At 44.4% G+C, this 12925-nt stretch overlaps 1 protein-coding gene across 1 annotated transcript in view; it reads right to left on the bottom strand.

The window, feature by feature from the left end:
* PNOC (prepronociceptin) overlaps positions 1-8602 on the bottom strand; it is a 48819-nt gene extending 40217 nt beyond the window's left edge. The window contains exon 1 of the mRNA XM_048516859.1: positions 8497-8602. The gene's annotated coding sequence lies outside the window, so the exon portion shown is untranslated. The remainder of the gene's footprint in view (positions 1-8496) is intronic.
* Between the last annotated feature and the right edge of the window lie 4323 nt (positions 8603-12925).

Here is a 12925-nt window from a genome sequence, read left to right as displayed (position 1 = left end):
AGACTGCTTCAAGTTCTGCGCGCTACTGCTGAGAGGAGGGGCATAACTAAGGCAAAAATCACGTGGCAAAATCACCAATTAGTAACCCCCTCTCGCCACACACAAATAATTAGTAACCTACTCTCGGGAACCTGTGAGAACCTGCTGGATCCCACCTCTGCATAGGACGGTATACTTGGGGGAAATACATTAGTATGAATGGAATTTCGTATGAATTGGCTGGGGATGCTGCAGGGGCACAAGTATCTATCCTCCTGCTCCCATCACCAACACATATATTTCATATCTAGGGTTGCCAACAGGCCTGGAGAAGAATATCTTGTTTATTGAATAGCGGCTTAGTGTATGGAAATGGGCAGCTGAAACTTTCAAGAAACGGAGGAACTCTATGAAGGAGGCAGGAGATTTTTTCTCTCTCCAGGGAGCTGGCAACCCTATCACCACAGCAGTTTCTAGCCATTGCAGTGGCTCCATGCCCTGAGTGCCTACTATTATAGAAACAATTCAACGGGACAGTGTAGCAGAAGTGCTTTGCGACGGCACGTGTCCCTTTTACTTAATACAAAAGAGAGCTGATAACACCGCTTATATGAGGTCATTCTAAATTCTCAGGCTAGAAGAGAAAAATAAAGTGACTGGCAGTGCAATCCTTCAAATGCTTTCCTGGGAGTAAATCCCATGGAATAGACCCGTCAGATTTTCAGCTACTTAGGATTGCTCTAACAGGTCTATTCAAAATCCTAACCAGGTTTATTGAACATGGTTTGCACTGCTTTCAAAGTGTTCTCAGGATTGCACTGTGAGACTGCAAGCCTATAAATATCTACTTGAGAGTAAACCCCACTGAATTCAATGGGATTTCCTTCTGCATCAGCACGCAGAGCTGCAATGTGGCACTTCTCAGTATATTTGCAGCCCAATCCTGTTTATATTGATTTGGATGTCAATATTAAAATTCAATTGTAATTATTACACCCTCATTTCATCTTGAAGAAGCAAAAGCCACCTTGAAGTAAACCATCATGCTGCTTCCAGAAGATACTCAGTTTTGGACTTTGATGAGTACCCCAAGGGGATCTAATTGGTTTTCAGTAAACCAATTCAATTTCCACTCAACTGATAAGTGAATGCTTTGAAAAAACAGGGACAGGCTACCCTTTTAGGAGTGTTTTAACTACTCTGGAGAAGGCCAGCTGAGAATATAAAAGCCGGGCTCTTTTAAATGCCAGGTAAGGGGACTGGAGCAATTATATCAACATTGACAGAAGGTATAGTCTTTTGCTCACAGAAAAGGAAAAATGGAAGCTAGGGATGGAGAATTATTTCTGCACTTTGGGTATGTTCCATGCTGCATTTACTGGGCCACTGACTTCAATTGTGGAATCTGCTAAATTTGCCAGAAAGCTGTTTTGGTGGTCACTGGTGAACTGTGGAACTTGTTTTCTCAGGAGCTGACAGTGATGCTGTTCCTATAGGCTGTCTGAACGCAAAATGAAGGAAATCCCATTGCTAAATTAAGTTGAATGAAGGGATGGTAACTACTAGTTTTTCCTCTGAGATTTGTCGCTGTTTTGTGTTATTTTAACTTTTAATTTTTGAATTACTAGTTGTCTTAGAGACATGTTATTATCAACACTGGCTCCAACTGGGGATGTTTAAATCCAAAGACAGGTCTTTCAGTTTGCAGGAAAACTGATATCTTTTTAAAAAAACAACAATGTGGGATGAAACCTCTACAAAATGATGGAAGCAGCACCTGTCGCTTTAAGAAATGCCCTTAGTGGTTGTTGCTAGGCAACCACAACAGTGTTACCAGCCTTTAAGATTTGACTTCTATTAGTAAAAAGTAGCTGGAGGGGAGCTCCTTTTGAAAGCCTGCCTTGGCCTTTGAGGGAGGATTCATCTTGGGGGCAGGCCCTACTGGGGTACCAACTCTTGCTTAAGAAATTCCTGGAGACTCTTCATTCTTTCCTCGTAGGGAAGGTGCTCCAACTCCCTAATCACCTTGGTTGCCTTCTTTGTACTTCTTGCAGCTCTACTGTCTCTTTTTTCAAGAGATGGTGACCAGAACTGCAGACAGTATTCCAAATAAGGCCACACCATAGATCTACAGAAGGGCATATAGGCTGTTTCATTTTCAGTCTCTTTTCTAAAAATCCCCGACATAGAGTTTGCCTTTTTCACCACTGCAACACACTGGGTGGACACTTACGTTGAGCGATATCTTTTCCCTTGACAGTCTCAGCATGTTCAGATCCCATTAGCCTATACTCAAAGCTGGGGTTTTGTAATATGTATCACTTTACCAACACAGAACATTGGTGCCCACTCACCCAATCTGATGTGCAACGTTGCTCTCTCCCCATCCCACCATCCTGTTAACTCAAGATATAAATGCCTTTGATAGCAGAGGGAGAAGTCATGTTCACTTTGCAAGTGAAGTCATACTTTTTATTTCGCCTGTCAATATTTGAGAACTAAACATGTTGCAGAATTAGATTCAGATGTCAAATACAGTTGTTTTTGTGAAAAGACTATGGATTTTATATGATGTTTTCTTCCCAGTAGCCAGTGGAGGAAGGGGTGGTTTGCTGATTCACCTCTCCAGTATATTCACAGCTGTTCCAGGACATCGCCTGAACCACAGGGACACAGTGTGGTGGTGGTGGTGGGGGGGGGAGCAATGTGGTGGGCTGCAGTGAAAGAAGGTTATTCTGTGAATGGAATTCTGTGCAAAGTTCATTGGATTCCACTCATCATCATGCCTTCCCCCCCTTTAAACCACATTTCAAATGTGTGCAAAGCAGAAAGACAAAAGAATGGAATGGGGGGTCAAATGAACATTCAGATCCTTGGCCTCTCAAAATCTAAAAGGGGCCTGGATGATGATGTTGATGATGATGATGATGATGAAGGAGTAGTAGTAGTAGTAGTTTGGATTTATACCCCCATTTCTCCCCTATAAGGAGACTCAAAGGGGTTTACAATCTCTTTTCCCTTCCCCCCCACAACAAACACCCTATGAGGTGGGTGGGGCTGAGAGAGCGCCAAAGAACTGTGACTAGCCCAAGGTCACCCAGCTGACTTGTGTTGGAGTGCACAAGCTAATCTAGTTCATCAGATAAGCCTCCACAGTTCAAGGGGCAGAGCAGGGAATCCAACCCTGTTCTCCAGGTTAGAGTGCACCTAAGCATCTTGCTAAGAAATCTTAAGCAGGATCTTCAGCTTTTGCCTGCAAAACGGCACCAGCTGTAATATTTCCTGTTTCAGGGAATGGATATACAATTGTTAAAGACTCTAAATATACTCTAAAATACTGCAGACATCTTTAATGAATGGTAACTTTTTAAAGCTTTTGTAAGATAGCTGTGGGAGATACTACTACATCTGGTGTGTTGGGTTTAGTGGGACTGTCTCAGGTTCCAGTGCTTATCTAGACAGGAAGCAGTATTCACTAAGACTGGCCAGCCCAAAATGTTGGCCTTGTTTATGTCACAGAAGTGTTAAAGGACACAGAAGATGAACAACAGCATCAGTCAACAGCTTATCATGTTTAACTTTCCCCACCAGTACAGCAACATGTAGGAGAAAGCAAGCCCTGTTGAATGTCTGTCTGTTATGCTGCCGTTAACAATAATAGAGCACAGCATTTGGTCAGGATATGAAATGCTTTGCAATTATGGCCTCCTCATTGAACAATAGATGAAGTTGCATTATAAAGAGTCAGATTATTGGTCTATCAGTCAACATTTTAGAGCAGGGGTCTGCAACCTGTGGCTCTCCAGCTGTTCATGGACTACAATTCCTATCAGCATGCTGGCAGGGGCTGATGGAAATTGTAGTCCATGAACAGCTGGAGAGCCACAGGTTGCAGATCCGTTTTAGAGGCTCCCCTAGAATCTCTAAGCAGAGGTCTTTCACATCACCAACTACCTGACCTTTTCAAGTAGAGGTACTAGGGATTGAACTTGGGACGTTTTGCATACAAAGCAGATGTGGCCATTGAGCCGCTGCTGTGCCTTCTCCCACGTTCTTCAGGAGACAAGCGCCACAAGACTAAGAGACTTACAGTGCAGTGCTGTACAGAGTTCATCTGGTCTAAGCACTCTGAAATAATTTGGACTGGAGTAAGCTTGTATAGGACTGCACAGCAAGATACTTGGGCTACCCAGTGAGGTTCTTGGGAAAGTGAGGTTTTGAACCAGTCGATCCTATATGAAAACCTAACCTACTACAAGACTGCAAAGGTCTTCTATACTATATATCAGTGGTGGCGAACCTATGGCACGTGTGCCAGAGGTAGCACTCAGAGTCCTCTTTGTGGGCATGCGTACCATCACCCCAGTTTGGGCACTCAACGGTGGCATAGCGCCAAGGGGGTGAGGGGTGCGCGATGCACTGGGCATGTGCCCCTGCGGGGGCATGGCAAGGGCGTTCCGGGGGCATGGTGGCATTGTTTCATGGTGTTCCATGGCAGGGCGGGGGCGAACAGGGGCATGGCAGAGGCGCGGGGCGCAAGCGTGCCCTGGGTGCAGTTTCCCTTTGCTCCGCCCCTGGCACTCGGTCTCTAAAAGGTTTGCCATCATTACTATATATAGTAAATGTATCCTTAATGAGACCACCATGAAGTATGAGGTATGTGTATGTGTTACGTGCCATCAAGTTGCTTCCAACTCATGGTGATCCTATGAATCAGTGTTCTCCAGAACATCCTACCCTTAATAGCCATACTCGGGTCTTGCAAATTGAGGGCTGTGACTTCCTTTATAGAGTCAATTCATCTCTTGTTGGGTCTTCCTTTTTTTCCTGCTGCCTTCAACCATTATTGTATTTTCCTGTGACTTTTTGTCTCATTATATGACATCCTCGCTTTAGTTATTTTCGTTTCTAGGGACATTTCAGGTTTGATTTGATCTAGAATCCATTTATTTGGGGGGATTTCTGTGGTCCATCGTATCTGTGACACTCTCTTCCGACAACAAATTTCAAAGGCAACCCATTCTATCTAGTTACAAATATTAAAGTGTATATTCAGCGTGGGATGGAGACTACAAAAGGTATCACAGAAAAGGTGGATCTGGGGGAGGAATTTGAAGAAAGGGTAGGAGGCAACATCAGACTAGCGTTTTTTTCTGGAGGGGTGTCCAGGTATAAAAGGTACCAGGAGAAATTATTGTGTAAGGGGAAAGGAGGCTTGTGGGCTGTGAAGAAGAAGAGGAAGAAGTTGGATTTATGCCCCACCTTTCTCTCCTGTAAGGAGGCTCAAAGCGACTTACAAACTCCTTTTCCTTCCCCTTCTCACAACAGACACCCCATGAAGTAGGTAGGTCCGAAAGAGTTCTGAGGGAACTGGGACTGGCCCAAGGGTACCCAGCAGGCTTTATGTGTAGGAGCAAGGAAACAATTCCAGTTTACTAGATAAGAGTCTGTTGCTCATGTGGAGGAGTGGGGAATCAAACCCAGCTCTCCAGATTAGAATCCACCGCTCTTAAGCACTACAACGCGCTGGGTCTCAGTGGCAGCACTAGAAGTTAAAGGTCTTGGGCTGAGATGAGCTGGTATGGTCTAGTGATGTGATTGTCATCTGGGAGAGCCAGGCTTGACTCCCCACTCAGCCATGGAAGTTTCCTGAGTCAGTCAGACACACATAGCCCAACTTACTTCTCAGAATTGTGTTAAGAACTAAATGGGAGACAGGAGAATGGTGTATGCAGCCCTGAGCTCCCTAAAGGAAGAAGAGGATAATAAAGACAGATAGGATGAGAGGACTAAAGTGTAATGATGCCATGAGGAGGTAAAGATGAGGGCTTTGATCGCACAAAAGGGAGGCTGTCTACTGCTTACTGTATAAATAGAGCATCATTTTTTTTATTTTGGGTATTTATACCCTGGTTTTCTCTCCAGTGGGAACACAAAGCAGCTTATAACGTCTTTCTCTTCACCTCCAGCTTTCTTCACAACCACCATCCTGTGAGGTAGGTAAAACTGCGAGAGAGCAACGGGCAAGAGCTTTGAGATAAGCGCTTACCTTGAATACAAGGTCCTTGGTCACAGGTCCATTACAATTTGGTCCTCCTTCATTTCACCCTCACTGTTTACATTTTTGTTTGCTATGACAATGTATATATATATATGTCTCCCAACTGAGAACACACTTTGTGCATCTGATGAAGTGGGTTTAATACATGAAAGCTTTCGTTATAACTAATCCATCTGGATTTACCAGCTGGTAACTTTCCATGGTGCGTATGTAACCACTTTGGAAAACCAGACACCTATATCATCCTATGTCTCATCATGCCCACCTTCTGTTTCCCTGGGTTTCTGATCAGGTACAGACGCACATTATGATTCTCCTCCCTTAGCAGGTCAATGGAGACAACTGGTATTCAAGCCTTATGAATTCTAAACTCACATAAATATATTGTGGTTAATTTAGTTTGGTTTATGCTCATCTATGTTCACGCAAGACACAATTCAGCTGAATGGATTTCAGCACAATAGTTAAGGTGCTTCACACTTTCCTGTAGAAACTGACAGGATTGCAAAGAATTTGATTTTGCCTGAGTTGTCACAGCTCTAATTTACAGCATGGGAGGTGTGCGTAGCTGAATTCTAAACTCATACATTCAGCCGTAAACCCTGATTATTTCAATGGGACTGAGTTCCTAGACAGGACTACAACGTTATGGAACCATTCCTGTGATTTAAAAACCACACCTTCTATTCTCACTTACACATACCTATACGCACACATGTGAAAACATACCCGGTTCAAAGCCTGCAAAGATCTTGCTTAGTGCCACACTGATTTCATTTGAACACCGTGTCACTAGGTGAGCAGCAAGCATCTTAAGCAATCAAAGAGACAGTTTTGGATGGGCGGGCATTGTCTAGCAGCTTTCTCCAGAGACTACGGTCAAACCGTTGATGCATTTAATATCATTATTCCTTCTTTCTGTTTCCTGAAAAGCTCCCATCAGTTGTTTTGTGCATCGGTAAATCTCTGATCCAGGCTACAAACTTGTATATGCTGTATCAATGAATCTACTTTGAAGTAGTCGCCGTTAATTTCAATAGAATTAAATTATGAGGAAATAAGGTGCCAAAGAGGAAAAGCTGAGATTCCTTTCACCAGCATTGTAAAAATTATTCCAATTCAGAAAAAAATATTGTGTATAAATATGTGTGTGTGTGTATTTCATAATTAAGGTACCTCAAATCCTTGTAGCATTTAAAAGCAGTTTTCAAAGCCCATTGCAACATCGGTCAGCAGACAATCCTCTCTACATTTTTGTGAAAGACCCCCAGAAAAACACTCTGGATCTGCATTTTCTATAGATTTATCCCGTTGATCAGGAGCCCACAGAAGCACGTGTACATGATGTGCAGCCGAACGTAAAATTGACCATAATTGGCTAAATTACACGGTGCAGTGAAAAGCCTCAAACAAAGACCTAAATCCTTCAGCCACCGAAATGCAGTCCTGGAGAGGCAGAGAAGCGTAGTGGCAAGAAGTTTCATTTGTCCTCCGTATGAGCCCGTTCGCATTTGCCACTGCAGTTTGCTCTTAGCTCTCCAAGCACGGCTCAAATCATTCTTTTTCTCTATCGGTGATTTTAAAAGTGTTGTTTTAGTCATATCAGGAAATAAGCCTTTAATTACAAGGAATAAAGTTCCAAAGTCATCCCCTCCATTTATAAATGGGATGTTTCTTGAAGTAGCCGTTGTGGGCGATTAATAATCCAGACACACTAAAGGAACTTTGAATCTATATTGAAGGGATTTTTGTACTAACAAATTGACTCCAATGCCTTGCGGGGATTGTTCTTTTACATGAGAATACCCCCCCCCCCCCCCCACACAAAAGCGACAACATTAGGAACAGGTTTGCTGGTAAAACATGTAGTTCTAAAGCTGAGGTAGCTCATGGTAAATATCAAAATCAACAGCAAAAGAAGTGTTTTTAAACTAAATAAATAAAAATGTTACAAAATCAACACAGATATCCACACACACACATGCAACTAGCAAAATGACACCTCCACCCGGCCAATACAACAAGAAACTGTCACATCTCTGAAATTCCATCTATTTTCTTGTGGCTTCTCCCTCCTCCCCCCCCCCCGCCCACCCCAAAATATGTATTTGAAGTATCTGCTTCGTCAAATACAAATGTTCCCTGTGCAAAACCATCCCAAACAGATCTTTATTAAACTAGGCACTTTTCTTTTAACTCTTTTCATATATCAAGACACCTTTAAGTGACTTATCCATTTAAAAGGCAGGTGTGGGGAGAAAGGTCACTAGAACAAGCATATACCGGTAGTCACCTCTTGCCTAGTTCTATCCTAGCAAATTTCCTCCCAGTTTCAGAGCTCTGGGTTGGTTAAACAGCTACTGCATTAGGAAGTCAGTTATCTGAGCAGAGGCAGACTTTCCCCAGACAAAGAGAATCAAGCAGCTTGCCGGCAAAGAGATCAAGCAGCCACCTACCTGCCCGTGCGCTGTGAGTCCTGAGGTTTCCTCTGGTGTTTGAGTCTTGCACTGTGTGTCTTTCAGCGTGGCCCTTATATATGTACACCGTAGGCACACACACACACAGACAGACACACACACACCTCCCCGGCTCATTAACACGTGCATCGGTGAGTCCAACCCCCTTAAGAAGCCACCTAACTTACGCGCTGACTAACAGCTGGGCACCCCTTGGGCATCCTCCAGCGAAACCTTTCCAGAAAGGGTTTCTTGCGTGTCAAGCTACTGGAACCCCTGACACCAACACCACCCCATGCCACCATCCAACAAGCAGCCCTCAAGCCCGGCGTTTGCCATTCAAGATAACAAGCTCAGATATCTGCTTCCAAAATACAGTGGGGAAACAGGAATCCCTGATGAGAGAAGCAAGATTTCAGTGAAAACCTCAACTGTGCTGTCATTGAAGGCTCCAGTTCAAATCTCTTCTCTGCAACAAACTCACTTAGCTGCCCTTTAGTGAGATAATAAGGCTCAGCCTCCCCACTTGCAAATGAAGGTAATTGGACCAGCTTACCTTCCAGGGGTGTTGTGAGATTGCTAAGGTAACGTATGTGAAGTAATAAAATGGAAACAGAACAGGAGAACTGAGGTCTGCTACACATCCATGAAATTTCAAATGAAACTGACACTGGGAAGAAGAATTGCCCTGACACATTATTTCCTCCACTGCCCTTCCCCCCACCCCCCACCCCCCACCCCCCGCGGCCAAAGCTATTGGCCTTGTTTGGACAAATGGTATCACCAGTTTACCAAGTCTTACTACAAAAAAAAATGATATACTCTTCCAATACAGCCCAGAAAACCCCTTAATAAAGCCATTCTTTGCAAGCCAGCATGGTGTAGTGGTTAGAGCAGAGAACTCCAATCTGGAGAACCAGGTTTGACTCCCCGCTCCTTCACATGAAGCCTGTTGCCAGTCACAGTTGTCTCAGCCCACATGGAGGTAGGCAATGGCAAACCACCTCCAAATGTCTCTTGTCAATCCAATCCAATCCCCTTTATTGGCACTAAAAACATAGATATGAATATTACCAGTGTCATAAAAATATTGCTACAAGTAGTAAATATGAGCAGAGTGTAAAACAGGGCAAAACAAAAGAAAATGAACAGAATCAGGATTTGAATTCTCAAAGCTGAATAGCCGGTTTTGCCACCCTGTCCTTTACAGTGGAATCCTGGTTAGAAAGGAGAAGCCGCACCCAGTAGTGAACCTAGTGGGGGCCAAAGGGGGCAGATGACCCACGCTCCACTTTAAAATGTCACGCAGAGGATGCACTGGGCCAGTCCCTCTCCCCCCAAGAGCAAGCAGCAGTTCACCCGCTCGCTCACCGGCTGCCCACTGCTGCTTGCCCCATTGGGGGAGGACCGTTTTATAAAGGTACATCCCTGGCTGCACCTTAAAATAATCTAAATCAGTGGTGGCGAACCTATGGCACAGGTGCCAGAGGTGGCACTCAGAGCCCTCTCCGTGGGCACGCGCAAACAGAGTGCCCCCCCACACATCTAGGCTGGCCTGGGCCACTGGGCTCGATTATTAGCATTAAACTTAAGACCTAGTTTTGGGAAAGCAGCGTAGATACTGTTAAGCACTTTTAAACCCCACTGATTTTCATGCGAAGAACTAAAGCGCGATCCTTTACCTTGGAGTAAGCTCGGTTGCTGGCAATGGGGCTTGATTCTGGGTAAACCCTCCTAGGGTCATGATTCACTCGTTGGAAGAGTTGCACAGTTGCTTTAAAGCAAAGCCACTGACTACCACCAAGCTTACTCCCGAGTAACACACGCCTCGGAGCCAACCGTTTTTTCTAAACTAAAACCTCAGTATTCAGGTTAAATTGCCGTGTTGGCACTTTGCGATAAATAAGTGGGTTTTGGGTTGCAATTTGGACACTCGATCTTGAAAAGGTTCGCCATCACTGATCTAAATGGCAGGGGAGACACCTTAAAAACCCTATGGGGTTGCCATAGGTCACCTGTGACTCGATGGCACTTTCCACCACAAAGCTATTCTTGACTATTGTGGTGGTTCTTTTATTTACTTGATTCTTTCATTTACTGGAGTTCTGCGGCTAACTTTTTCAATATATTAAACTGTTTAATATCCACCTAAACACACCGGCCTTCCTGGCCCCTTTCTACTGCCTTCCCTGTGCAACCATCCACTTTCGTTTCAAAGAACTCTGGGTGGTTTTCCTTAGGCAAACTCCCTTATTGCTCTTTCAGAGAACCAACTCCATCTATCAACAATCTGTGGCTTTCAGCTTTCCTGGGCAGCTAGAATGTCGAGTGTCCCATGACATCACAGCATATTATCCAAAGGTGTTCGAGGGGGTTAGGGAAAAGATTTCAGTAAGTATATAGCAAGTCTTTTTTGTTGTTGCTGTTTAGAGCTAACTTTGATTTATAACCTTTGCTTTTCGCAAGGGCACCCAACACAGATAATGTGTGCGTGAGCTGAGGTCCAGGGAGGAACTGCTACACAATGAGGGCAATTGCCCAGAGATAGTTCCCATAGTGGTAAGTGTCAAGAGCATGGACTGATCACAGGGGAATTGGATTCAGTACTGAGGAAAGCTAACAAGTCACTTTAGATGTTCTCCCAACTGCCCCATCGGATGCTGTGCAAAATCAGCAAACTTCAGGGACCATCCCTGAAGAGGGCCAGTAGATGCAGGTGCATAATCCAGAAAAGGGAATTCTGAGTGGTGAAGATGCCCCAGGATTCAGCTAGAGCCCAGGTGTCAAACTCATGGCCCTCCAGATGTTATGGACTACAGTTCCCATCATCCCCTGCCAGCATGATGCTGGCCTATGAGATAGAGGATTCAGAATCCAATCTGCCCCCCCCCCCAATCGCAATTTGTTTTGCTGTTTAACAGAACCTAATCTGTCTATCAACGTTCTGTAGCTTTCCTGAGAAGATCTAGCACTGAGTGTTCTGTGACTTCATAACATATTATCCAAAAGTATTTGAGGCTCGCAAATGTCAGGCAAAAAAACTCTCAAAAATAAACATGAGGAAACCTATAATTCTCAGCACCACTTGTCCTTAATCAATAAAATGATCTCTTGATTAACTCACCAATTAAACAAATTAAAGCTTGTTGCCGTAATTGTAAATGAATCTGACTCCAACCAGGGAAGAAAACTTTTGGTTTGCAGTTTAGGTTCAGTGGCAACTGAATTTTTTACACTTTGGTTCCAGTTTATAATCTGTAAAATGGCTGAGGAAGAAACACTGTCATTGTTGCCCTTCACTCTGGCAGTAACAATTGTGAGTAGGATTCCAGCTCTAGGATGGGAAATTCCTTATTTGGGGATGGAGCCTATGGTATAATATCATATAGTCCACCCTCCAAAGCAGCCATTTTCTCCTAGGCCGTTTCCGCACAGCCAAAATATCCTGGGGTGAGCAAGAAAAATATCCCTGTGCAGCCGGGAAATCCGCACGGTTACTGCCTGGTGTTGCCCCGCGATATTTACCTTAGCCCAGGATTTTCAAAAATCACCAGTTTGCAGGTTCTTTTAAAAAAATTCCAGTGTGACTCTGCTACCATGCAAAAACCAATCGGGAGCAGGACCAGTTTATTTTTCCTGCCCAGCTGCCTGATCTCCCCACCTGATGTTCATTCAAACTGCCAGTGGCATATCTACCAAGGGGCGCACTCTTCTGGTCACATGGGGCACAAAATCGGCCCCCACATGACCAGGAAGTCCTGCTGCCTAGTTGTTTTTGCGTGCCTCAACCCCGTTCATGTCAGTCGAGGTACGTAAAAACGCTGAGGCAGCAGGACCTCCTGCTGCCTCCAAGCACCCTCAGCCCCACCCTGGACTTTCCCCTCCCTTCCCCCCCCAGATCAATTTCTTCCATTCCCACAGGGCATAAACAAAAACACCAATTGGGAGCAGACCAAGTTTATTTTTTCTGTCCAGCCTCCCAATCTCCCCGCCTGACGTCCATTCAAGGTGCCACTCAAAATCAACAGCCAATCAGAACGCGGAACACGTTGCTCAGACATGATGCATCCAAAGTAAATACATAAGTCCGACTTGTGCGAAGCAAACAGGAACATTTCCTCCCATTTCTAACTCTGCTCCTTGGAAGAAGTGGGGAGCCATGTGAAAGAAGAAACAGTGATAAATTAGACATTGTATGTAAGACCCCGGTTCAAACCTGGTATAATTGTGCCATGCCCAGGAGAACTGATCACTGTCATTGTGGAGGTCAATTCCAATTCCAGGAGCTCTCCGGGTCTCACCTGGAAGATGCCAACTCCAATTGTGAAGGTATGATTAAATTGAATTCAGTTTTGGCCTAGGTAAAATAGTTTGAGGCAGTCATGCTCCAAAAACAGGAAAAGTTCTGCTTTGTTGTAGGTGTTCTCCA

This window comes from Sphaerodactylus townsendi, linkage group LG01 (genome assembly GCF_021028975.2).
Source record: "Sphaerodactylus townsendi isolate TG3544 linkage group LG01, MPM_Stown_v2.3, whole genome shotgun sequence".
NCBI classification, from domain to species: domain Eukaryota; kingdom Metazoa; phylum Chordata; class Lepidosauria; order Squamata; family Sphaerodactylidae; genus Sphaerodactylus; species Sphaerodactylus townsendi.
This window is presented reverse-complemented; position numbering and strand designations above follow the sequence as displayed.